Below are 26,980 nucleotides of genomic sequence, written 5' to 3' on the forward strand. Positions count from 1 at the left end.
CAGCGCTAAGCAGTGTGCGCGGCTCCCTGCTCTCTGCACATGTAGCTGCATTACACATCGGGTTAATTAACCCGATGTGTACTGTAGCTAGGAGAGCAAGGAGCCAGCGCTCAGTGTGCGCGGCTCCCTGCTCCCTGCTCACACTGGTAACTAATGTAAACATCGGGTAACCATACCCGATGTTTACCTTAGTTACCAGTCTCCGCAGCTTCCAGACGGCGGCTCCGTGCAAGCGCAGCGTCGCTTGCACGTCGCTGCTGGCTGGGGGCTGTTCACTGGTCGCTGGTGAGATCTGCCTGTTTGACAGCTCACCAGCGACCATGTAGCGATGCAGCAGCGATCCTGACCAGGTCAGATCGCTGGTCGGATCGCTGCTGCATCGCTAAGTGTGAAGGTACCCTTACGAGTCTAGTGTTAAAGTTCTTGTTGACTCATGTAATTGCCTTGGTCAGTGAAGGTCAGATACCCAGACAAATCAATTATGCGAACCTCCCATTGTATTACTTTGTGTATTGCTAGATGCGATGTAATTTAGTTGTCTCTCCCTCGTCTCTACCAGAGACCATTTCTACTAGGGATATTTTGTATAGGGCTTGAATTCTAGCCAATAAGAGCCCAGTCTTATCCACCAGTCGTGAAGACCCCCATTGGTCTGAATGGACAGCTCAGGGGTATAAGAAGGAGGACTGTCCAATGCCCAGGTAGACTGTTTCTACATGATACCAATCTAGGATCTGCGGATCCGATTGGCAAGCCATCACAGAACCTGGATTATAATACTACATGGACTTCAGCATCGAATGCAAGGATTCGGCTGAGATATCAAGGACTACCCAAGGAAGGAATCCAGCTTGGGCCAATCCAGTCACCAGACTACAGGTTTTGTGGTCCTCAGCCAGCTTCCTAAATCTGGCGTTATTCCATTCTCGGTGGGTGCCCGCCGAAAGCGGGGTGCTGCTGGTTTGGAGTAAGTAGCCCTGGAAGCTCTGAGGCACGGACATTGTAATCCCTGGTGAGCCAGCGGAAGGGTGAGAAACTGTTGCCGGTTACATTCTGTGGTTTTGCTGGTTATGTGCCATATGCCGTTAATTGTTTGGGGATCCAATAAAGTCTTAATATTGTGGTTCCCGCACCCTGTGTTGTCTGAGTAGTGTTCCGCCCATGGTTAAGGAGGTCAGGCGTTCAGTTGGGATGAGCCCTGGGCCATGCTGTCTTTCTAAAGGCGGCGGGGCCGGCGGACGAGAGCACCCACTGACCCCCGTGTCTCCACACTTACCACTGCCACTCACAATATTGTGAGCACTGACTATAGCCTGTCATGAAGTATAAGGAGATAACTGGGGACTAGGGCTCCTAGACTGGCCCTCAGACAAGGGATCACTAGCTGTCCCTTATCCTAAAGGTACGACTGATGGTGAAGAGGTCTAAACCGCCAACATTGCCCTGCTCTAATACCACCTCAGGGGAGGACCAGGACAGGAGGGGTTAAACCCACACAAATAGACAAACAGGGAACCAAAACTCTAACTCACAGCAATCACACGCAGAGGTATTAGACAATATGTGATCATGAGGAAATAAACAGACGACAAGTGAGTTTCCACAACACACCACACAACACTCAGTAGTTCACCAGCAACCGGATTACAACAGCACATGGACCGGTATCACTTAAAGCTATAGTCAGCACAGGAAATCAGTTAAATCTTAAAAAGGCGGGGAAATACTGTGATCGGTTTCTAATGACATGTGATCCTAAAGGTAACAAGCAGTGTATATATATATATATATATATATATATATATATATATATATATATATATAGCCACTCCGTGCACACTCCCATGACTGAAAGATGCACACCTAATCACTCCTATCTATCTATCTAAAAGAAAAGAAAATTGGACGCAACACACCAAAAGAGCATGCAAAAGTAGATTTGTTATTTATAAGCCCATTGTGGCGACATTTCAGGTTCCAATATATGGACCTTTTTCAAGCAAAACGAATCACATCAACTTTTGTACACTCTTTTGGTATACTGCCTCCAGTTTTTCTTTTTTTATCTGGATGATTTGGTATGTACCAGGAAGGCTTTGCACCCTCATTTCTTTACGGTGCTGCTCTAGTTTTATCTATCTATCTATCTATCTATCTATCTATCTATCTATCTATCTATCTATCTATCTATCTATCTATCTATCTATCCCTCTATCTATCTATCCCTCTATCTATCTATCTATCCCTCTGTCTATCTATCTATCTATCCCTCTATATATCTATCTATCTGTCATGTGATGTTCGGCTCAGCACACAGTTTCTGCAGGCTGGGAGCTCGGACCTGGCTACCATCAAGCCTACCAGCGAGATAAGGGACAGCGCAGAATCTCAAATCTGAGGGCCAGCTTAGGAGCCCCTTTCCTGTCATTACAAACCCTGTGACACTATCTATCTATCTATCTATCTATATATCTATCTATCTATGTATCTGTCTGTCATGCGATGTCCAGCTCTTCACACAGAGGTGCTGCACGCTGATGGGGTCGGACCTGGCTACCATCAAACCTACCTCCAAGATAAGGGACAGGGCAGAGTCTCAAATCTGAGGGCCAGCTTAGGAGCCACTGTCCTATCATTACATATACTGTGGCGCTATCTATCTATCTCGCATGCGATGTTCAGCTCTGCACCAGAGGCTCTGCATGATGGGGGCTCAGACTTGGCTACCATCAAGCCTACCTCTGAGATAAGGGACAGTGAAGGGTGTCAAGTCTGAGGGCCAGCCTAGGAGCCCCTGTCCTGTCATTACATACCCCGTTACACTATCTATCTAGCTATCTGATAAATTATAGCTAGATAAATAGATACAAGATAGGAGATAGATAGACAGATAGTGTCATGGGGTATATAATGGCAGGACAGGGGCCCCTAGGCTGGCCCTCAGACTTGAGACTCTTCGCTGTCCCTTATCTAAGAGGTAGGCTTGATGGTAGCCAGGTCCGAGCCCCCAGCATGCAGAGCCGAACATTGCATGACAGATAGATAGATATATACAGTAGATAGATAGGAGATAGAAGATAGAGATGATAGATAAATAGATAGAGGAATAGATAGATAGATAGATAGAGGGATAGATAGATAGAGGGATAGATAGATAGATAGATAGATAGATAGATAGATAGAGGGATAGATAGATAGATAGATAGATAGAGGGATAGATAGATAGATAGATAGATAGATAGATAGATAGATAGATAGATAGATAGAGGGATAGATAGATAGATAGAGGGATAGATAGAGGGATAGATAGATAGAGGGATAGATAGATAGATAGAGGGATAGATAGATAGAGGGATAGATAGATAGATAGAGGGATAGATAGATAGAGGGATAGATAGAGGGATAGATAGATAGATAGATAGATAGATAGAGGGATAGATAGATAGATAGATAGAGGGATAGATAGATAGATAGATAGATAGATAGATAGATAGATAGAGGGATAGATAGATAGATAGATAGAGGGATAGATAGAGGGATAGATAGATAGAGGGATAGATAGATAGATAGAGGGATAGATAGAGGGATAGATAGATAGAGGGATAGATAGATAGATAGAGGGATAGATAGATAGAGGGATAGATAGATAGATAGATAGAGGGATAGATAGATAGAGGGATAGATAGAGGGATAGATAGATAGATAGATAGATAGATAGATAGATAGATAGAGGGATAGATAGATAGATAGATAGATAGATAGAGGGATAGATAGATAGATAGATAGAGGGATAGATAGATAGATAGATAGAGGGATAGATAGAGGGATAGATAGATAGAGGGATAGATAGATAGATAGAGGGATAGATAGATAGATAGATAGAGGGATAGATAGAGGGATAGATAGAGGGATAGATAGATAGATAGATAGATAGATAGAGGGATAGATAGATAGATAGAGGGATAGATAGATAGATAGATAGATAGATAGATAGAGGGATAGATAGATAGATAGATAGATAGATAGATAGATAGAGGGATAGATAGAGGGATAGATAGATAGAGGGATAGATAGATAGATAGATAGATAGAGGGATAGATAGATAGATAGATAGATAGATAGAGGGATAGATATATAGATAGATAGATAGTATCACAGGGTATGTAATGACAGGACAGGGGCCCATAGGCTGGCCCTCAGACTTGAGACTTTAAAATTACACCATGTAAACCAAAGTTTTATATATATTTCTTAAGGGCGCTTTACATGCTGCGACATCACTAACGATATATTGTTGGGGTCACGTCGTTCGTGACGCACATCCGGCGTCGTTAGCGACATTGCAGCATGTGACAGATAGGAGCGGCGATCAACGATCACAAAAACGTCAAAAAACATTGATCGTTGACACGTCGCTCCTAATCATAATGTCATTGGTGGTGCATGCCGGTGGTTGTTCATCGTTCCTGCGGCACCACACATCGCTGTGTGTGGCACCGCAGGAACGACGAACATCATCCTACCTGTGTCCACCGGAAAGGAGGAAGGAAGGAGGTGGGCAGGATGTTCCAGCCGCTCATCTCCGCCCCTCCGCTTCTATTGGGCTGCCGTTTAGTGACGTCGCTGTGACGCCGAACGCACCTCCCCCTTGAAGAAGGGATTGTTCGCTGGTCACAGCGACGTCGCTGACAAGGTATGTGCGTGTGACGCTGCCGTAGCGATGTTGTTCGCTACGGCAGCGAACACCACATGTCGCACGAACGACGGGGGCGGGTGCTATCGCTCACGACATCACTAGCAATCGTTAGCGATGTCGCAGCGTGTAAAGCACCCTTTAGTCCCTAAACAACATATAACGTTGCCTTATTCCAGTAAGCAGTCAGACTTTTCCTTTCCGATGTCTCATTTGTGCAGTATTGATCGCAGCCCGTTGCTGATTGATTGCTCGGGTTATTGCACCTTTCCACTTTGTATGTAAACAAGTCGCCATCTGATGCAGAATGTTTACAAATCTACTTCCCAAAGTGTCGGTGTCTAATGCGGGCGTCACACGAGGCGATCTATCGTGCGATAGATCGTCAGGGTCACGGTATTCGTGATGCACATCCGGCTTCGTTGGCGACGTCGTCCCGTGTGACACCTTCGAGAGATCGCAAATCGGTGAGAAATCGGGTATCGTGAACTCCTCGTTTATTTTTAAAAAATTGTTTATTTTACTTTGTGCTGGTTGTTCATCGTACCCGGGGCAGCACACATCGCTCCGTGTGACACCCCGGGAACGATGAACACAGCTTACCTGCGTCCCACAGCACCTGCCGGCTATGCGGAAGGAAGGAGGTGGGCGGGATGTTTACGTCCCGCTCATCTCCGCCCCTCCGCTTCTATTGGCCGGCGGCTGTTTGACATCGCTGTGACGCTGAATGTCCCTTCCCCTTCAGGAAGTGAATGTTCGCCGCCCACAGCGACGTCGCTCAGCACGTAAGTACGTGTGACGGGGGTTAAACGACTTTGTGCGACACGGGCAGCGATTTGCCCGTGACGCACAAACGACGGGGGGCGGGTACGATCGCTCGTACGATCGCACGATAGATCGTACCGTGTGAAGCCCGCATAAGATTCTGCGAAAAATCTAAATCATTTTTGCAGTTGGGTTTCATAAAAATTGTTGTACCCTTTGAGTTTTGCAGCTTTGTTTCACTGCCTATTCTACTTTCATGTGGTCATAGATAAGCTGAGAGGAGCTCAGAAAAGACAGATAGGAGAGATAAAAACTCCCCATCAGACCGTCATAATGAGCTCGCTGATGGATCCTCAGTTAACTCATTCTGCAGCCATCAATAGACAGTTCAACACATAGGCTGTAGAAAGCAATATTTTTAATGGAAACCATAATGATTTTTTGCCTCAATTACAAGTTTAAAAAAAATAAAATAAAATTGTCCCTCGTGGGGGACAACTCCGTTAAATCAATTGATCTGTATTGGGACTCTTGGCTATTTATGGGTAGGATGTTGGACATCATGTGGGGTGACGTTTGGAAATGATTAAAATAAGTAAGGCGCGCCCATTTTTGGGAAAGTGCTAATGCAAACCCAACCCCATTTTTCGCCATGGCCATGGATTGTCTACGTAAATTCAGGACAAAGAAACCAAGGAGACCAGGAGCTTTTGACAGGCAAAATACGAAAGTTTTTTTTTATTTTAACAATAATCACAAAATATCACAATAAGATGACAAAGGACATACAGATTAAAATTGTGCTGTAGAGAGGGAAACACCCATGAAAAGTGGGACAGAGAGGTACGCTCATGAATCTATCATAGACATAGGTTTTTTTTGGCCAGACAAGTGTCACACCTGCGTCCCACAGTTCAAACAGACCCAACCAACGCGCGTTTCGCATCGCACATCTTAGCTTCCTCAGGGCGGGTTTAATTCACAACCCCAAAACTGGATCTTATGTATAATGAAGAATGATCCAATTGGTTGTCCCGCAAGTCAATCAAGAGAGATCGCTATTGATTGTTTGATGATTTATAGTCTTGATTGACTTGCGGGACAACCAATTGGATCATTCTTCATTATACATAAGATCCGGTTTTGGGGTTGTGAATTAAACCCGCCCTGAGGAAGCTGAGATGTGCGATGCGAAACGCGCGTTGGTTGAGTCTGTGTGGGACGCAGGTGTGACGCTCTGTAATAATGGGTAAGTTGATGGCTTAAGACTCCGGATATACTTTTTGCACCTTATGGTTCATTAGAGCTTGCCTGGCCAAAAAAACCCTATGTCTATGATAGATTCATGAGCGTACCTCTCTGTCCCACTTTTCATGGGTGTTTCCCTCTCTACAGCACAATTTTAATCTGTATGTCCTTTGTCATCTTATTGTGATATTTTGTGATTATTGTTAAAATAAAAAAAAGTTTTGTATTTTGCCTGTCAAAAGCTCCTGGTCTCCTTGGTTTCTTTATGCTATTATGGAGTGGTAATTTTGTGATATGGTGAATAATGACGGAGATGTGCCTTTTGTTCAAATATTTAATGCGTAAATTCAGGACAGCCCAGGAAAATTGGGACTGTTGAGAGTTATGCGTAAGACAGAGGGGAACGCAATTAGGTATGACCCCAAAATGGTTCTAGAGCCAGTGCTGGAGGCACTATATTACGCAGGGATTGATGCCAACCTGCAGGTTGTTAGTCATTGTTTGAGGGCATTAGCCCATGTGGGTGTTTTCAAGTGTACAGTGAAGGTCCTCCATTGAGTCATTTGGGAAACAGACAGGTCCGGACTACAGTACAGGCGAAGCTGCAAACCGAGATGTGACAAGGAAAGCATAGGTCACCTGTAAAAACGATATAGTATGGCGATCAGGGGCGTAACTTTAATGGGTGCAGGGTTTGCAATCGCACACAGGCCCTAGAGGAGCCCAAAAGGATCCTTTGCCCCCTATAAAAAGACTATTAATATTAAGGATCTATGATAGTTGACGGCCATTTTGGAGATTTTATATTGGGGCCTACAAGTGTCAAGTTACTCCACTAGTGGAGAGTCACTATTATCTCGGAAGTGAGGCAGACCGCCGAAAAGGGATGAAACCAAAAGCCGTCCTATAATTTTGAGGATGTACAAGTAGTTGAGTGCTACCAAATTGAAGCCCTCTGTGTTTCTAAAAAAATTGACTGTCACGCCGAGGTTACCAGACAAAGTGGAAATGGATCCACTGGGCCAAGGTACCGCTCAGTGACCCGGAGGAGCAGAGCTGGGTGGCCACCAAGTCTTCACTATAACCACCGGAGGGGGCAGCAGGTGCACACGCTGGTAAGTGTCCGCCCGGAGGCAACCCCAGGGAATCCCAATACCTCAGGAGCTGGTGCCACAGGACATAGGCCTGGAACCGGGACAGATGAGGCAGAGTCTGGTGTGGTCCACGACTGGCTGGCATTGGTGGTAACAAACAGGCAGTAGGTGTTTCCAGGAGCAGGAGGTAGACAGATGGACACAAGCGGGGAACACCAACACTACTAGACGGAAGCAGAGACAGAGTCACAACTAATACGGAGTGCGGGATAGCACAGGGGACCTGACAACTAGCACAGGCAGGCTAGCTACAGGGACACGTTGAACAGGCACCTCCCAATGGAGAAGGGTGCCTTAAGTACCCAGTACCGGCAAGGGTTAAAGTAGGAACATACTGGTCACGTGGTGCTGGCCATTTAATAAAATGGGAGGGAGCTTAGTGCACATGTGTGGACCTCGGACCCAGACATCAGAGCAGGAAGCATGGAGGAGGAGGCCAGAGCAGGCCATAGGCGCTTTGTTGCGGGGGACCGCAGGGGTACCGACGAGAGTGTGAGAAAGACTTGGAGGCTGCGGGACAGGGAAGAAGGCAAGGGGACCGAAGCGGTGAGTGGGGCGTAACGCCGGAACTCCCAGACTGAGAGCACCAATGGTGTGATAGTGACCCACAGGCCCCTAAGTCAGACACCATGACTGCCATATTCCCAGGTGGTGAACCAGCTTAGGTTGGGTAATTTTTTCTTTTGTTAGCTCCTCTGTCACACTGCTGTAGGAGGTGGTTGCGCCCCCGCCCCCTAATGTCTGATGCTATTTGTCTATGTTGTGAGAATAATGTGTTTTAGGCTCTAAGTATGCTGTTAATGCAGGTCATAAAATTACTGCTGCTAGTGAAGTGGGGGTCTCCAATGTAGCAGTGCCGGAACCATTGTTGGAAGAGTGACAGATGGCCAGTGCATTGGTTAGAGACGGGCCTTGTGATGTGGAGTTCTACAGAAGGTTTCGAGAAGTAAAGAAGTGTCACGGTGTCAGAACCCAGTTAAAGAACCCTGAAGTAAGATCTTAAAGGTCCGGAGCCTACGGCTCACCCCCGCGGTCTTGGGAAATTCGTTTGACTAGACAGCTTTTGTGGCCCAGAAGCAGGCAGTGGTGAGAAGAAGCGTGGGGAAACGGAGACAAAGGTGCCCGGCAGCTTGTGAACGAGATCCACGATAGCGGAGATAGGTTGAATGCGAGTACCCCAAAGAAACAGTAACTGCAAAATCGTCAGGAGTAAGGCCATGTCTGTCATAGTGTCGAAAGAGCAAACTGTTCAAGAGTACTCGGTCTCACGTGTTTGTCTATAGTATCTGCGAAGGGGAGCAGCCATGAAATGATGGACACCAACCCGCAGAAAACATTGTCACACACCCCGCCCAAAGTCCTACACACACACTGACTCCCTGTGGTGAAGGAGTGTGGAGCCTCCGCGGCCCGATGTCCGTACCATCCTTCACTGCGATAACCATAAACTCATACAGGTTGGAAACCATTATACTGCAGACTACCCTTTGGCAACAATACACACAGTGAAATAAACATTATAGGGGATTTTCCACTTTATTAGCCCCCTAAAGAAGTTGGCAATGCAACGCTCACCAACCGGGATGGTGAAGTGGCGAGCTGAAGTGGACCCACCAAACTCTGCCACAGGGAGATTCTGGGCCTACCCTAGCGTGAGGTAGAGGACCGGGACTGTGGCAGCTGACCCCCAGGACAGGGGCGGACACAGGAGCAGACAGGACTGGGTCCCAGGTGCAGACAGGGACCACCAGGGTGGCTCAAGGCAGACAGCACAGGCAGGATGGACAGGCAGAGCCTGTAGCACCAGCAGGGCAGGATGGACAGGCAAAGTCACTAGCAAGGCAGATGGCATGGCCAGGACAGACAGGCAGAGTCACTAGCACCAGCAGGGCAGGACGGACAGGCAAAGTCACTAGCAAGGCAGATGGCATGGCCAGGACAGACAGGCAGAGTCACTAGCACCAGCAGGGCAGGACGGACAGGCAAAGTCACTAGCAAGGCAGATGGCACGGTCAGGACGGACAGGCAGAGTCACTAGTACCAACAAGGCAGGGACAGGCAGCAGGTATGGGCAGGACAGAACTGGAACCAGGTGCCAACAGGCAGGACGGGCTGGTAGCCAAGTACAGGACGGGACAGGACCAACCAGGATGGAATGGACAGTGTGACCTGACAACTGACTAGACAGAACTCCACTGACAAAGTTAATGGTGTTAAACAGGCAACTCCCCTATTAGGCGATTGCCTTAAATACCCTGTGACCCTCAGGGATAAGCTGAGAGGCACTTCCTAGGAATGTCGCATTGGCCTTTTAAGAGGAGGGCAGTGGCACACACACGCCCTAGAGGCATTCCCAGAGGCCCTGTGCAGTGTGCATAGGCCCCATGAGGAAGGAGGAGAGAAGCCCATGTTGATGAGAGGCAGGGACGCCGCATGGAAGAAGCCGGCCGCGGCAGTGAGTGACAGCGCGTCCCTGCAGGAGGAAGAAACCAGGGATGCAGGGTTACAGGCAATATGAGCTAATAACATCATATGAACTGGAATAAGAGAATTGTATTATAGTAATGTCTCCCTCTCTGGTACATCCTAAATATTCCCTGCGTGGCTGGTGCAGGTGTAAAAATTGGGCAGACGCATCTTCCCCAGCTTTAAAGAGAGCCCGTTGTCAAATAAAAAGTAGACAGTTTTTGGCCTCATTTTAATCCCACTGCTTCCCTGAGTATTACGTTTTTGTTTTTTTTCTAATCAGCCATATGGCTCCAGAGATATGGGCCTTTTTATTTAGTGGTCCTTACCTAGGGGGTGGTACTTACAGGGTTACTATGTAGAGCAGCTTAAAGACACGCCCCAGAGGAACCTGTGAGCCACGCCCCCCAGAGTTTGGTAAAAACAAAAAGGCCCATATCTCTGGAGCTGTAAGGTGGATTTAAATAAAGCAAAAAGCGAAATATTCAGGGGAGCAACGGGAATAAAATAAGAGCCATAAAGGCTACTTTTGACCTCTTTACCAGATGGATTTTTAGAAAAGCCTGATCCCTGGGTGGTCATTGCAATACTATACAAATATTTTAATTCATTTTTTGGCATTATTAACGGCCTCCAATGTGATTCAATCTCAGAACAACTTAGTTTTAACTCCTTACGTTCATGGTAGTTAATTTTACTTAGGTAAAAGATTTACAGGGGGTGTGTTGCTATGTTCTATTTATTAGTGGTAATACCCTATTCAAGACCTTCCATGGTCTATGAAGGATATCTGTCACGCTCCCCGGGTCCTCGGCTTCCCTCCCCGGGTCCTCTGCTCCGCTCCCCGGGTTCTCTGCTCCGCTCCCCGGGTCCTCAGCTCCGCTCCCCGGCTCACCTGCCATGCTCCCCGCTCTCCAACCTCCGGTGCCCGTCCTTCCCAGGCCCCCTGGTCTCCGCTCCCGGCGCCCGACGGCTTCCCAGGTCCTGGCCGGCTCCCCTGCGTCCTCCTCTCAGCTTCCTTCCCTGGCTTCTGGCACCCGCGCCGCGCGCACGCGCATTAGGGCGCGCGCGCGGTCACTGACCCTTTCTTAAAGGGCCAGTGTCAAATTACAGGAAATGATGCACATAGGTACAGGGTATATAGGGGGTTAATGTCCAAGGGAGCGGGGCCTGTTCTTCGTGTTTTCCCAAGCTAGGAGTCAGGTCTCCTTGTGTTTTGTGAGATACTTACCTCTCTATCTTCTAGAGCCGATCCTGCATCGCCATCCGGTTCTGCGGTACCTCGAACCCCGAACGCTGTCCATCTGCCATCCTGACAGTCCGTACCATCTCGGATCCCTGCGGTGACCCGTCATCTCGCTCCAACGGTTCCAGACCCCGCCTGACACCATCACGGCTTCCGAACCTGAGCTCCGTCACCCGGACCACCATCAGTGACCTCGTGGTCCCAGGGACTTCTCCATTTTCTCCCAGTGCACGGACTGTCCTGCTACCTACAGTGCTCCGGCTACCGGACTCCTTTCCCTCATCCGGGAGTTCGGCCCAGTGGATCCACCTCCAGGGTCTACCCGTCCATCTGGCCCTAACAATATCTCTCACTTCGGAGGACCCGTTCTGTCCTACATTGGACAGACAGCCCAATGTATGAATGGACACGACATTGTAATTTTACATCTTGCCTGGGGTGGCGCTGCAGGGAAATTGAACCCTTACTAAAGGTTTTAACATACAGTAGTTGCTGTTGATTGCTGGAGATCCCGATGGGGGATAGCTTCTGATCAGTGATGGAACCGTTCTAAAAAGTAGGGACTATCCAAAGAGGAGAACCCTTAATGTGCACCATCATGGATTTAATCTGGTAGATGATTAATTACTGGTGATAAGGATAGGTCTAATGTTACAGTTGGGAATTTAATTTTTTTCCTATAAAGAAAAACAATTGTAGCTTCTCCTACTCACTATACCGTAAAATATGGTCAGTGTTCGGCAATGACATCCATGAGGTCATCGACCTGCATTGGCGATATTTGATCAACAACATGGATCCTAGTAGGATGTGCCTCCATTTTCTAGTTTTTATTTTTTGCCAACACTCGGTCCTCAAAAACAAATAGCATGTGAAAAGGAACCTGGATTATAATGAGTCCGTAAAAAATAACATATATATATAACATACATACCAAAAAACTAACCCATGAAAGAGCCCTTAAAGGGGTTGGCCAATATTTCAGTCATGTTGGTTTTTTTTACTTTAATGCAGGTATTTGGGGCTAAAAATCATTTTTGCAATTTGGTTTCATTAAAGATTTTAACCCTTTCATGGTCATAAATCAGCTGAGAGCAGCCGGAGCATAGTGCAACGTATAGGTTATAGAAGGCAAACTTGGAAAATCTTTGATGAAACCCAATTGATAAAATGATTTTTAGCCCCATATAATTGCATTTAAGTTAAAAAAAAAAAAGTCCCCAAACATGGACAACCCCCTTTAAGGATAGTGGATGACTTTCGATCCAATGTTATATTGGACTTGTTTACTGGTAAATAAAGAAATGTACTATATATGATTATTACGTTTGCACCTCCTTTTTGCTAATTAGTTAGCTCACACATCATTTTGCTTGGTCTTGCCTAGATTAATTATCAAGTTTTACGTATCTGGGTGTTTCTAAAAGAAAATGTACTGATTATGGAAGTGGATGTGTGGGAAGTGAGTATGGATGACCTATTTTTTCTTAAAAGAAGACTAGTCACCATAAGTGTTTATGAACAGTAATTATTATGTGTGACATAAGTATAAGTCACTTCTCCTCAACCCTTGAGAAAAGCTGAATATGGATACAGATCCTTAAATCGAATTTATTAATCTTCATGATTTCTATGGTGGCCCTATTAATCTCATTCACATTTATTTTCCAGGTTCCTGAAACTTAAAAGGTTATTCCCCATCTCCATAAGTGGGTATTGTCGGATAGTGCTTGTAAATGTGAGTATTTTTGCAATTTACTGCTTCTTTAAATTTTGAGTCGTTCTTCTCCTTTCAGTATTGATAGGCCATCCCCAGAGGTGTCTGCCATCAGCTGACTCTCCTTTCACTATTGATAGGCCGTCACCAGAGGCTTCTTCCATCAGCTGACTCTCCTTTCACTATTGATAGGCCCTCCCCAGAGGTTTCTACCATCAGCTGACTCTCCTATCACTATTGATAGGCCATCCCCAGAGGCTTCTGCCATCAGCTGACTCTCCTATCACTATTGATAGGCCATCCCCAGAGGCTTCTGCCATCAGCTGACTCTCCTATCACTATTGATAGGTCATCCCCAGAGGCTTCTGCCATCAGCTGACTCTCCTTTCACTATTGATAGGCCGTCCCCAGAGGTTTCTGCCATCAGCTGACTCTCCTATCACTATTGATAGGCCGTCCCCAGAGGCTTCTGCCATCAGCTGACTCTCCTTTCACTATTGATAGGCCCTTTCCAGAGGTTTCTGCCATCAGCTCAATCTCCTATCACTATTGATAGGCCGTCCCCAGAGGCTTCTGCCATCAGCTAACTCTCCTTTCACTATTGATAGGCCCTCCCCACAGGCTTCTGCCATCAGCTGACTCTCCTTTCACTATTGATAGGCCGCCCCCAGAGGCTTCTGCCATCAGCTGACTCTCTTTTCACTATTGATAGGCCATCCCCGGAGGTTTCTGCCATCAGCTGACTCTCCTATCACTATTGGTAGGCCGTCCCCAGAGGTTTCTGCCATCAGCTCAATATCCTTTCACTATTGATAGGCCATCCCCAGAGGCTTCTGCCATCAGCTGACTCTCCTTTCACTATTGATAGGCCATCCCCAGAGGTTTCTTCCATCAGCTGACTCTCTTTTCACTATTGATAGGCCCTCCCCAGAGGTTTCTTCCATCAGCTGACTCTCTTTTCACTATTGATAGGCCATCCCCAGAGGTTTCTTCCATCAGCTGACTCTCCTATCACTATTGGTAGGCCGTCCCCAGAGGTTTCTGCAATCAGCTGACTCTCTTTTCACTATTGATAGGCCATCCCCAGAGGTTTCTGCCATCAGCTGACTCTCTTATCACTATTGGTAGGCCGTCCCCAGAGGTTTCTGCAATCAGCTGACTCTCTTTTCACTATTGATAGGTCGTCCCCAGAGGTTTCTGCAATCAGCTGACTCTCTTTTCACTATTGATAGGTCGTCCCCAGAGGTTTCTTCCATCAGCTGACTCTCCTATTACTATTGGTAGGCCGTCCCCAGAGGTGTCTGCCATCAGCTGACTCTCCTATCACTATTGATAGGCCATCCCCAGAGGTTTCTGCCATCATATGACTCTCCTATCACTATTGATAGGTCGTCCCCAGAGGTTTCTGCCATCAACTGTCTCTCCTATCACTATTGATAGGCCGTACCCAGAGTGTTTCTGCCATCAGCTGACTTGCCTTTCACTATTGATAGGCCGTGCCCAGAGGTTTCTGCCATCAGCTGACTTGCCTTTCACTATTGATAGGTCATCCCCAGAGGTTTCTGCTATCAGCTGACTCTCCTTTCACTATTGAAAACACATGAATGCTCAGCTGAAGCGAGCATTTATGTATTTTGGCAACGCAAGAGTGATAACGTTTGTCCAAACAACTACGCCTAGTATCCATTTTTACTAGCGGGAAACCAGAACTGTTGAACCATGGAGACAAAGCGCCATGGACTGGTTGGATGAATATTAGACTTCACTGGCGGACACAAACAAAAAAGGGCCCCTGTGCAGTAAGAATATATGGGCCCTTTGCAGCCTAATAGCTAATAAAAATGCAAAAGTACACCTGCTTTGGAGGTAGAAATGGGCCCCATACCTTTTGGGCCCCTGTATGGCTGCACTGGTTGCACCAATGGTATGTCCGCCCCTGAGGGGGCGGGAAACTGTCTGTCAGTAAAGAAGAGGCCCAAGGGTCATGTAAAGGAACTGGAGGGGGGAAAAACAACCTGATCTTTTTTTGGTTATAATAGTTGGTGGAGTAAAAGTTGGCACCATAATGGGAATCATTAGGAAATTATATGTCTATGTCATTCTATTTTTGAGAGAAAGTACACTATAGAGAGGATTGGTCATAGAGAAATACAATTAATAACAAGGAGAGAAATTTAGCAGATGATGTCCGGAGGTCCAATAATTGAAATCTCCCATTGGCCACCCTGTTGAAGAGGACCTGTCAATAAGTCAAATTGGACCAGTTTTTGCTCATATTTTATTCCCACTGTCCCCCTGAGTATTTCGTAATTTTCTTTTTTAAAATCCGCCATACGGTTCCGAAGATATGGGCCTTTTTAATTAGTGCTAATGTTTATGTTCCTCTGGGGCGTGTCTTTAGGCTACTCTGCATAATTACCCTGTAAGCCATGCCCCCTGATAAAACCCATATAAAGTAGTAATAAACAAAAAGGCCGATATCTCTGGAATCGTATGGATGAGTTAAAAAAAGAAAAAAGGAGAACACTCAGGAGAGCTGCTGGGATAAGATCAAACAAAAATTGATCACACTGTGACTCGGTGACAAGTAATTGATCCATCATGCACAGAAGCCAAAACCAAGGGGAAGAGAAGTAAAGACCTTGGTAAAGTCTTGAAATTCCGACCACTGATCCCTTGTCATTATTAATTTGTATTGTAGGCTTGTTTATATGCTTTATTGGGCAATTGAACCCAATGGAAAATCTGTAAAAGGAGCGTATAGGCAATTATCACCAGTTAATAGTACCACTAAGCTGAGATATCATACTGCTATCATCTTATTTGGCAGAGGTCTACTTTTTGATTAACCTGGGCCCAATAATAAAATGGATTCTGTCACCAGGTTTTTACTATCCCATCTGAAAACAACATAATGTAGGGGCAGAGACCCTGATTCCAGCGATGTGTCACTTATTAGGCTGCTTGCTGCAGTGTTGATAAAATCACCTTTTTATCAGCTGCAGATCTAGCAGTTCTCCAAATGCTGAGCTCTGTGTAACCATGCCCACACCAGTGATTGGCAGGTATCTGTGTACACTGTGCATAGGCAGAAAGCTGTCAATCAGTGGTGGGGGCGGAGTTATATAAAGTCCATGAATATGGAGAACTACTTCACAACAGGTTTACTAATCCTCTAGTGATATTTTTTTGCTGATAGAACAGTGATATTTTTCAAAACTACAGCAAGCAGCCCAGTAAGTGACACATCGCTGGAACCAGGGTCTCTGTCCCTCAGATAAGGTGGCATAAACGTAATGACAGATTCCCTTTTAAAGGTGTTTTCCAGTAATAATTATTTTAGGTTCCTTGCATGTTGAAAGTAGTGGACAACCCCTTTAAAGTGTATAAAAAACCAAAACATTATACCCCTTTAACCCAAAAAGTAATAATGGCCTTGTTTCTGTATGAGTGCACTTCCCCTGGCAAGAAGGGGCTTTAATCTCACCCTGACCTTGTAAGTCCAAAAGGTCCCTTTGGCTCCTCATATGAGAAGACCTGTCATTTTACAGAACCATTGAGGACCCAATTGGAGATTTGCAATTGATGCAAAAATGGAAGCAACATTTTCGAAACATCTCGATATGTAATCAAGTATGACCACGTACAGAAATCCGGCACTTACAACCTTATCTGCTATCAATGAAGTCATCAATGGTCTGAGTAAGGTGCTGAATGCACTTGGGCAAATCATAAAGATCCTCTGCTGGCAGCTCCCTGTCCTAGATGTGTTCAATGGGAGACAAGTCCAGAGACGCTGCAGGCCATGGTAGTAGGTTTAGTTTAGGCCATGAAGGCTTCTCACAGTAGCATGAGAAACATATGGCCTGGCATTGTCTTGTTTAAAAACGGCTCCTGGGACACTTTGGCGAAGTGGCCAAACCAATGGGTCCTCCACCAAATCAAAGTAACAGTGAGCTGGTAGTGCGCCTGGAATGAAGGCTAGAGGGGGTTCACCTACTGTATATTTTACCACCATGAACCATAATCCCAGGAGCAGGACCAGTATGACATTCCCTCATGAAGGCCTCATGGTGTTACCCTTGTGGTCTCTAGATCTAGACTGGTGGTTGGAATAGAGCAATGGAGGCCAATCCCCATCAATGATTACACTTTTGTCTTGAACGCATGGAGAAGTGACCAAACCAATGATTCCACCACCAAATCAATGAGCTGGTAATGCACCTGGAATGAAGACTAGATGGGTCCAACTACTGTAGATTTCGCCACCATGAACCATAATCTCGGGAGTAGGACCAATGTGACATTCCTTCATGAAGGCCTCATGGCTTTGTCATTGTGGTCTCTAGATGGAGAACGGTGGCTGGAATGGAGCAATGGAAGCTGGAATGGAGGTCAATCCTCATCAGTGATTCGACTTTTGTTTTGGACGCATGGAGAAGTGGCCAAACCAATGGTTCCACCATCAAATCAATATAACGATGGGCTGTTAGTGCACCTGGAATGAAGACTAGTAGGGTCCAGCTACTGTACATTTTGCCACCACGAATCATTATCACGGGAGTAGGACCAATATGACATTCCCTCATGAAGGCCTCATGGCGTTACCCTTGTGGTCTCTAGATGTAGACCACTGGTTGGAATAGAGCAATGGAGGCTGAAATGGAGGCCAATCCTCATCATTGATTACACTTTTGGCTTGGACGCATTGAGAAGTAGGCAACCCAATGGTTCCACCACCAAATCAATGTAAGGATGGGCTATAGTGCAAGTGGAATGAAGACTAGAGGGGTCCAGCTATGGTACATTTTGAAACCACGAACCATAATCCTGGAGGTAGGACCAATGTGACATTCCCTCATGAAGGCCTCATGGCGTTACCCTTGTGGTACCTAGATGGATACTGGTGGCTGAAATGGAGCAATGGAGGCTTGAATGAAGGTCAAGACTCATCAATAATTCCACTTTTGTCTTGGACACAATGATAGCCAGATATTGATCTGAAGATCACATGGGCAATTCCTTGATGCAACATTACACCAGTCCTACTCCCATGATTATGGTGTGGGGAGGCATATCACAATGCCAAGCCACATGTTGCTCGTGCTATTGTGAGTAGTCTGCATGCTGTACACCTACTCCCATGGCTGCAGCGTCTCCAGACTTGTCTCCAACCGAGAACATCTGGGACATCTTTGGTTGGTGAATATAAAGGAGCTGCCAGCAGCGGATCTTGATGATTTGCACAAGTGCCTTCAGTCCTCAGACGACCTCACTGATACCGTAGTAACCAAAGCTGTAAGTTCTGGGATTTCTGCACATGGCGTGCATACCCCATACTGAAAAAATTGGGATGTTTTAAAAATATTTTTTTCATCATTTGCGCATCAGTAACGTCTATCCATCATGTGATTTCATTAATATAGACCCCGGGTTGGTAATAATAAAAGCAGCAGCTCGTTACACAAAACAAAACAAAAACTACAAAAAATCAATCCCTGAAACAACTCTATTGACCAAAAAATGAAAAATGTTAAAGTTCTTTCAAGGCAAGGAGGAAAAATGAAAAATCGAACGCAAAATGGGTCTCAACTAGAACCCTGAGTGTCAGGCTTTTTTTTCAGGGGTTTCTGTCAGGCAAGACCGAGCGGCCCAAAACTGCTGCTTAGGGACCGACCTGGGGGGCATTTGTCTACCTGCCCACCTGGCCAGCTTGCCCCTGCTGTCAGTGATCTCCATATTAGATCAGCCTAAAAAGTTACCGGCTGATAACAGAGAACGCTAGTTTGTAATCAAAATACAGCGTTAATGGAGAAGCCATACTTCCGATAAAGAGGAATCGAATTTTATATATGATGATATTTGGCAGTAGGGATGAGCAGGCCGTCAGACAGTGCACCCTGCGGCTAGCCTGGCATGTGTTAGGTGGCCTTTTCCCTCTTAGTCTTGGCAAATTTTAGAACAAAGAGCTAACAATCATAGGCCTAAAGGGTTAATGGCATAACTCGGTGGCGTTATAGACTAATACTGCAATCTAGATGATGCTGCATATACCGGCATCAGGGATGGTGCACATAGAGGATTGTATGCTATAATTCACACTGTCCAGCATCCAAAGGCCTCAGTCCGGCATCCTGAGGCCTCAGTCCGGCATCCTGAGGCCTCAGTCCGGCATCCTGAGGCCTCAGTCCGGCATCCTGAGGCCTCAGTCCGGCATCCAGAGGCCTCAGTCCGGCATCCAGAGGCCTCAGTCCGGCATCCTGAGGCCTCAGTCCGGCATCCTGAGGCCTCAGTCCGGCAACCTGAGGCCTCAGTCCGGCATCCAGAGGCCTCCGACCGGCATCCAGAGGCCTCCGTCCAACATCCAGAGGCCTCCGTCCGGTATCCAGAGGCCAATTCTACCTCTTTATTGGCCAGGGAGGCTGCTTCACGTCGCAGGCCTCCCGGTATGGAAAGGGTGAAGTTTGTCCGGTGCAGTACCCAGACTGCCATCTACACAATCAGAAGGATTGTTTTTGGTTATTAGGTGATTACGATCTGGTTCCTATGTAATCCTGCCCGGAGAGACAAATACGGGCGAGACGGAGACAAGACTACAGAATGGCTAATAAAGCAGATGAGAGACATGGCTGGGGATGCACCGGTGGGGGAGGGGGGACGCAGGCATACAAAGCGATGCTGGGATGGGGACAATAGCTGTAAATGCAGGCGATGGAGACGTCACGTCGATCTTACGATATGTAGTCAGATTGATGGGTTAGGCTACGGACGGGCACACGGACGGGAGCAGCCTGTCCCTCCTGACCCCTTTTTTGGTACGGCAGAACATCACGGGGACCATTCCCGTCCTTACCTGTTCGCTTGCTGGGTCCTAATCTTACCCCAGCCAGAGACTGTAGATGGAGGGGCACCGGGAAGCTGTAGATTCGGGGTGCCCGTCTGATTTTTCCTTCCAGGCCACTCCAGCAAAAAGGAACCAGCCATCTTCTACATGGTGGGGAGGGGGAGGCAGGGAGCGAAGGATGGAGATGAAGAAGGGGGGGCTGACGGGGATGGGGAAGAGGTATCCGCCTCTAGTTGCTATGGATACAGGAGCCGGATGACTTGTCGGCTCCGGATGTTCGCAGGGATACAGCCCCATCCCTCCCCTGCACTGGTCTGACATCATTTAGGCACCGAAAGCTTCATTCGGTCCCCGGCATACGAGATGTCTCGCTCCACGGATGGTGCTTGTAGGAAGATGCCTAGATTATGTGCACGGATCCTCCAAGAATCCATCATGTCATCACCTGCCGCACTTTCTCCTTTTTTTGTGATACCAGATACCTTCCTCTCTGCGTAAAAAATCCTACACAAACAAATCCCAAATCCCCACCGAGCGTCGTCGCTCACCTTTTCCGAAAAAATTCAGTCCATGGATGGAAATGACATTTTGGGTTCACCGGCCGGAAGACTATAGTCATTACCATGTGGAGTCTCTTGTGACGGACATGTTACTATGATTGATTTTGGATAGGTCTCCCTAAAAATGGCAATTTTTTCTTAAAACGATCTAAGGGCTTGTTCACACCTGATGTATTTGATGCAGTTTTCTTTCTGCATCTATTTTCGCGCCCCAAAAACCCGCAACGTTTTACAGCAGCCCCCAAATGACTTTGAGGCAAAAAATCTCACCCACATGTTACATATTGTTTCTTTGCTTTTTTATATTGTCAATTTTTTTAGCGTATTTGTGGTGTTTTTACGGTTTGAGATCAATGAGGGTCTTGTGTAAAAAATGCAGCAAAACCGTACTGATATTTTGCATATTTCCTGTAGAAAGAAAAAAAAAACACTGAAAAAATGGTACATCTGAACATAACAAATACAGTGATGGCTGAAAGTGTTGGCACCCTTGAAAGTGTCCCAAAAAATGAAGTATTTCTCCCAGAAAATTATTGCAAAAGGCAGGGTTTTGAATGATATATATATATATATATATATATATATATATATATATATATATATATATATATATATATATATATATATACATATATATATATATACATACATATACTGTGTGTGTATATATATATATATATATATATATATATATAAAACACTTATTTATATATACTATATATATATAAATATATATATACAGTGTATGTATATATATATATATATATATAAAATAAAATATGCTATACCTTTTTTACTTATTATATGTAGGAGGATGGTATACCTTTTTTGTAAAGGGGCAGGGTTCCCACCCCAAAAAAATATATATCTTGTATTACAAATTAGCAAAATTATATAGTTTTTTCATTAAATGTATTTTATTTTTGTTTTTTATTTTTTTTTTCATTTTTATCATGATCTATATTAAAAATACAAATTAGAAATCTTGCAATTTTCACACTGGCCGCTGCAGCTTTTTAAGAATCTAACTTCCTGGTGTTTTTTTTTTTTTTTTCAGTAAATGCTCATGTACATTAGCAGCAATAAACAGACAGATTCTATCTTTTGTATTAAAGCATCTAATGAGTGTGTGCAAAGGTCATTTTGAAGCTGGGTTTCCCTTGGACCTGCAGTATCACTGTCTGACTGTAGGTGGGGTGTGTCTACAGCCAATGGGAAGACACAACACCCTTCTAATTCCCCCCTCCTGTATGCTGGTCTCTGCCAGATATAGCTTTGTATTCCTGCTAGTGTCTGGTTCCCGTTATGTTCTGACTATTGATCCCTGTGTTTTGACCTCTGCCTGCTCTCTGACTACTCTCCTGCCTGCCGTTTTTGTACCTTGCTGAAATCTCCAGTTTTGACCTCTGCCTGATTTCCTGACAACACTCTTGACTTCCGATTTTGTCCTTTTTCTGTATCTCCTGGTTTGACCCTGCCTTCTGCCTAACAAGTACTATTCTTGGACTCAGCCTTCCACAGGTAGCTATCTCCTGGGCCCTGTGTAATTCCAAATCCCTGTATAGGGGTTAAGGGGTTTCAGGGTTTACTGGATCCTGCTGAGTGAGTGGCTTCCCTCTAACCTGTCCGTAACAGCCATTCTGAGACTGTAGTTCCAGGCAGACGTTACAGAACTTCTCAGCTGCAACTAAAGTGACACCTAAACTTCCTCCAAAGACTGGCTCCTTCCAAGTGGACAGCATTGGTATGAGCTACAGCCAGCATAGGAAGGAGAATGGTTTATAGCAGAAGGGAATGGCTGCAGCTAAGGTTACACTGCCTGTTAGATCACAGCAGGATAGAAATGAACCTTAACCCCTTTAGTACTGGATGGAATTAAATACGCTCCAACTCAGGGTAAACGACGAGCGGGCACTAAAGTGGATCTGCGATCCATAATGCACTGTGACCTTCTGATCCTAGATCCCCCCCAGCCAAGATCACATCCGACCGTGACACACTTGTGACAATAGCGATACTCTGTGGATATAGCGTTTAGACCCTGTTTAGCCGGCTTTCTGAAATTAAAAAAATGTCTTCTCTGCTTGCAGTCATAGGGGCGGGGCAGGGAGCGAGTACAGTCACCACTCCCCGCCACATTGATTGACAGCCCGCTCTGCACACACAGTCCTGATCATGTGCTGTCAAGGAATCCACTATGCATGTGCAATATTTCAGCACTAAAATGGGGCAGCACGGGAGAAAACTTAGGCTCCTTTCACACATCCGGTTTTTCCTGTGCGGCACAATCCGGCGCTTTGCAGAAAAAACGCAACCGTTTTTTTTTGCCGCCGGTTGCGATTATTTTTGCATAGACTTTCATTAGTGCCGGATTGTGCCGCATGGGCTTGCGTTCGGTCGAGTTTTTGCCGCATGCGGCAGATTTAGCCGATGCGGCGGCCGGATGGAACGTTGCCTGGCATGTTTTTTTGTCCGGCAAAAAAAACCGCATCGCGCTGCATCCGGCCGATGGGGCGCGATTTGCAATGCATGCCTATGGACGCCGCATGCGGCGTTCTGCGGCAAACACCGCATCTGGCCGCCGCATGCGTTATTTTTCCACTGCGCATGCTCAGTAGTGTGCCGCAAGCGGCAAAAAACGGACGGGCCGCATGTCAAAAACTTATGCAAAGGATGCGGTTTTGTCGCCGCATCCATTGCATAGGTTTTAGAGCCGGATTGGCCGGCTCTGCTAAAACCGGAGGTGTGAAAGCAGCCTTAGGGCGGCTTTGCACGTTGCAACATCGCACGTGCGATGTCGGTGGGGTCAAATCGAAAGTGACGCACATCCGGCGTCACTTTCGACATCGTAGTGTGTAAATTCTAGATGATACGATTAACGAGCGCAGAAGCGTCGTTATCGTATCATCGGTGTAGGCTCCGACTTTTCCAAAATTACGCTGCCGCGACAGGTACGATGTTGTTCCTCGTTCCTGCGGCAGCGCACATCGCTGTGTATGAAGCCGCAGGAGCGAGGAACATCTCCTTACCTGCCGCCGCCGGCTGTACGGAAGGAAGAAGGTAGGCGGGATGTTTACATCCTGCTCATCTCTGCCCCTCCGCGTTGATTGGCCGCCTGCTGTGTGACGTCGCTCTGACGTTGTACGACCCGCCCCCTTAGGAAGAGCAACGTCGCAGGACAGGTGAGTGCATGCGAAGCTGGCGTAGCGATAATGTTCACTACGCCAGGAATCACAAGATATCGCTGCTGCGACGGGGGCGGGGACTATCGCGTGCGACATCGCAGCATCGGCTTGCGATGTCGCAACGTGCAAAGTCCGCCTTAGTGGCCCAAGTGAGAGATGCAAGACTATAGAAAACAAAATTTCAGCTATTGATAGTGGCATAAAAAAATAAAAATGAAACAACTTCACCAATTCTGCAACCTATAAAGTTGATTAATTTCTTATAACACATTCCCTTTAAGGCCCTATGCTATATATTTTTTTTTCTTCTGTCAGATGCAGGGAGAAAAAAATCTTTCTTACCACCAAGTAATTTTTCCCTTTGCAGCAGGTAACATTGTATGTGCTAATTGAACAACGAGGACAAAGAAGCCGCAGATGGGACTGATTCATACACACGGTGTCACGCAGAACGGTGCTAGCAGTACCAGACTTCTTCACCCGTCATTACACTTATTTGTGAAAATCTAAAGCAAATCCAATGTTTTACTTTAAAGTGGATCTGTCATCAGATTGCACGATGAATACATTTCTTAGACTTGATGAGTCCAGTGTCTGAAGATCCATGGTGGAGTGGTTGTAGTTTAAACTCAAACTTTGCACACCTTGAGTGATTGATTGTACTTCAGTGTCCCTCCTCCCTGCTGCTGCTGACGCTCTCCTTACCAGTCTGATTGACAGCTTCTCAGTGTGCCTCCTCCCTCCTGCTGAATCTTCATCCACATGTCTGATTCACAACTCCTCAGGATCCCTCCTTCCTGCTATTGCTAAATCTTCATCCACCAACCTGAGTGACAAATTCTCAGGGTTCCCCCTCCCTGCTGCTGATGAATCTCTCCTTACCAGTCTGATTAACAGCTTCTCAATGGGCCTCCTCTCTGCTGCTGAATCTTCATGAGTCTGATTGCCAACTCCTCAGGGTCCCTCCCCCTGCTGCTGATAAATATTCATCCACCAGCCTGATTGATAAGTTCTCAGGGTACCTCCTCCCTACTGCTGAATCTTCATCCACCAGCCTGATTGACAAGTTCTCAGGGTACCTCCTCCCTGCTGCTGAATCTTCATCCATCAGCCAGATTGACAAATTCTCAGGGTCCCTCCTCCCTGCTGCTGAATCTTCATCCATCAGCCAGATTGACAAATTCTCAGGGTCCCTCCTCCCTGCTGCTGCTGAATGTTCATCCACCAGCCCTACTGATAAATCGTGAGGGGCCCTCCTTCCTGCCGCTGCTTAATGTTCATCTACCAGCCTGATTGACAATTCCTTAGGGTTCCTCCTTCCTGCTGCTGAATCTTCATCCACCAGCCTGATTGAAAAATCCTCAGGGTCCCTCCTCCCTACTGCTGATGACTCACTCCTTACCAGCCTGATTGTCAGATTCTCAGTGTGCCTCCTCCCTGCTGCTGCTGCTGCTGAGCCATCATCCATGAGTCTGATTGACAAATCCTCAGAGTCCCTCTTCCCTGCTGCTAAATCTTCATCCACCAGCCTGATTGGCAAATCCTCAGGGTCATTCCTCCCTGCTACTACTGAATCTTCATCCACCAGCCTGATTGACAACTCCTAAGGGTCCCTCCTCCCTGCTGCTGCTGAATCTACATCCACCAGCCTGATTGAAAAATCCTCAGGGTCCATCCTCCCTAGTACTGATGAATCTCTCCTTGCCAGGATGAATGACAGCTTCTCAGTGTGCCCCCTCTCTGCTGCTTAATCTTCATCCATGACTCTGATTGACAACGCTTAGGGTCCCTCCTCCTTGCTGCTGCTGAACCTTCATCCATCAGCCTGATTAACAAATCCTCAGGGTCCTTACTCCTTTCTGCTGATGAATCTTCATCCACCAGCCTTATGGACAAATCATCAGGGTCCCTCCTCCCTGTTGCTACTGAATCTTCTTTCATAAGCCTGATTGACAAATCCTCAGGGTCCCTCTTCCCTGCTGCTGCTGAATCTTTATCCACCAGCCTCATTGACAAATCCTCAGGGTCCCTCCTCCCTGCTGCTGTTGTATCTTTATCCACCAGCCTGATTGACAAATCCTAAGGGACCCTCCTCCCTGCTGCTGTTGAATCTTTATCCACCAGCCTCATTGACAAATCCTCAGGGTCCCTCCTCCCTGCTGCTGTTGAATCTTTATCCATCAGCCTGATTGACAAATCCTCAGGGCCCCTCCTCCCTGCTGCTGAATCTTTATCCACCTGCCTCATTGACAAATCCTCAGGGTCCCTCCTCCCTGCTGCTGCTCAATCTTTATCCACCAGCCTCATTGACAAATCCTCAGGGCCCCTCCTCCCTGCTGCTGAATCTTTATCCACCTGCCTCATTGACAAATCCTCAGGGTCCCTCCTCCCTGCTGCTGCTCAATCTTTATCCACCAGCCTGATTGACAAATCCTCAGGGCCCCTCCTCCCTGCTGCTGCTGAAATCTCACACTGCTCAGCCCAAGCTGCATCTGTCTATAAGACTGAATACACTTAGGTGCACAAGCTTTCTCTTTAGCTCCACAGCTGTTGGAGCATCCCAGGTTGCCCACATTAGCGGTATAACACATTTGCGCGGGGTAATCCCTTCGGTGTGTGAGATACTTCTAGGGCAATCTATTATCTGTCGTGCTGTGACACCTTCATGAATAAATCAGCATTTAGCATACTCTATACATGTACGTGTAACCTTCAGATGCTGCCGCCCGACACATTCTCACTTGATAAAGTGAGAAGATTGTTATTAACGAAAAATGTGCGAGTCTGGTGCTTCCTGCAGCATTTACTGGTATCACTGGGTGTCCTCGTGTGATCCGCACACTGGATTTACCTGGCTTGTCTTTCCTGTCCCTATCAACTAATACATAAAAAAATATAAATAATTTGTAAATATTTATTTTCACCTAATTTTAGAAAAATCCTTCCAAAAAGTAAAAAAAAAAAATAAAAAAAAAATAAAAAAAAAAATATATATATATATTTATATTTATTGTTTTTAATTTTTTTTCCTGTGTTATATATATACATGTTATATAATAACATATATATATATATATTTATATTTATTTTTTTTTCTGTGTT

At 46.2% G+C, this 26,980-nt stretch overlaps 1 protein-coding gene across 1 annotated transcript in view; it reads right to left on the reverse strand.

Annotated features, from left to right (window-relative positions):
- The window catches only part of GPR173 (G protein-coupled receptor 173), a 37,338-nt gene extending 16,845 nt beyond the window's left edge, over positions 1-20,493 (reverse strand). The window contains exon 1 of the mRNA XM_075322884.1: positions 20,143-20,493. The gene's annotated coding sequence lies outside the window, so the exon portion shown is untranslated. The remainder of the gene's footprint in view (positions 1-20,142) is intronic.
- Between the last annotated feature and the right edge of the window lie 6,487 nt (positions 20,494-26,980).

Source organism: Anomaloglossus baeobatrachus, chromosome 9 (assembly GCF_048569485.1).
Source record: "Anomaloglossus baeobatrachus isolate aAnoBae1 chromosome 9, aAnoBae1.hap1, whole genome shotgun sequence".
In the NCBI taxonomy this organism is placed as follows: Eukaryota; Metazoa; Chordata; class Amphibia; order Anura; family Aromobatidae; genus Anomaloglossus; species Anomaloglossus baeobatrachus.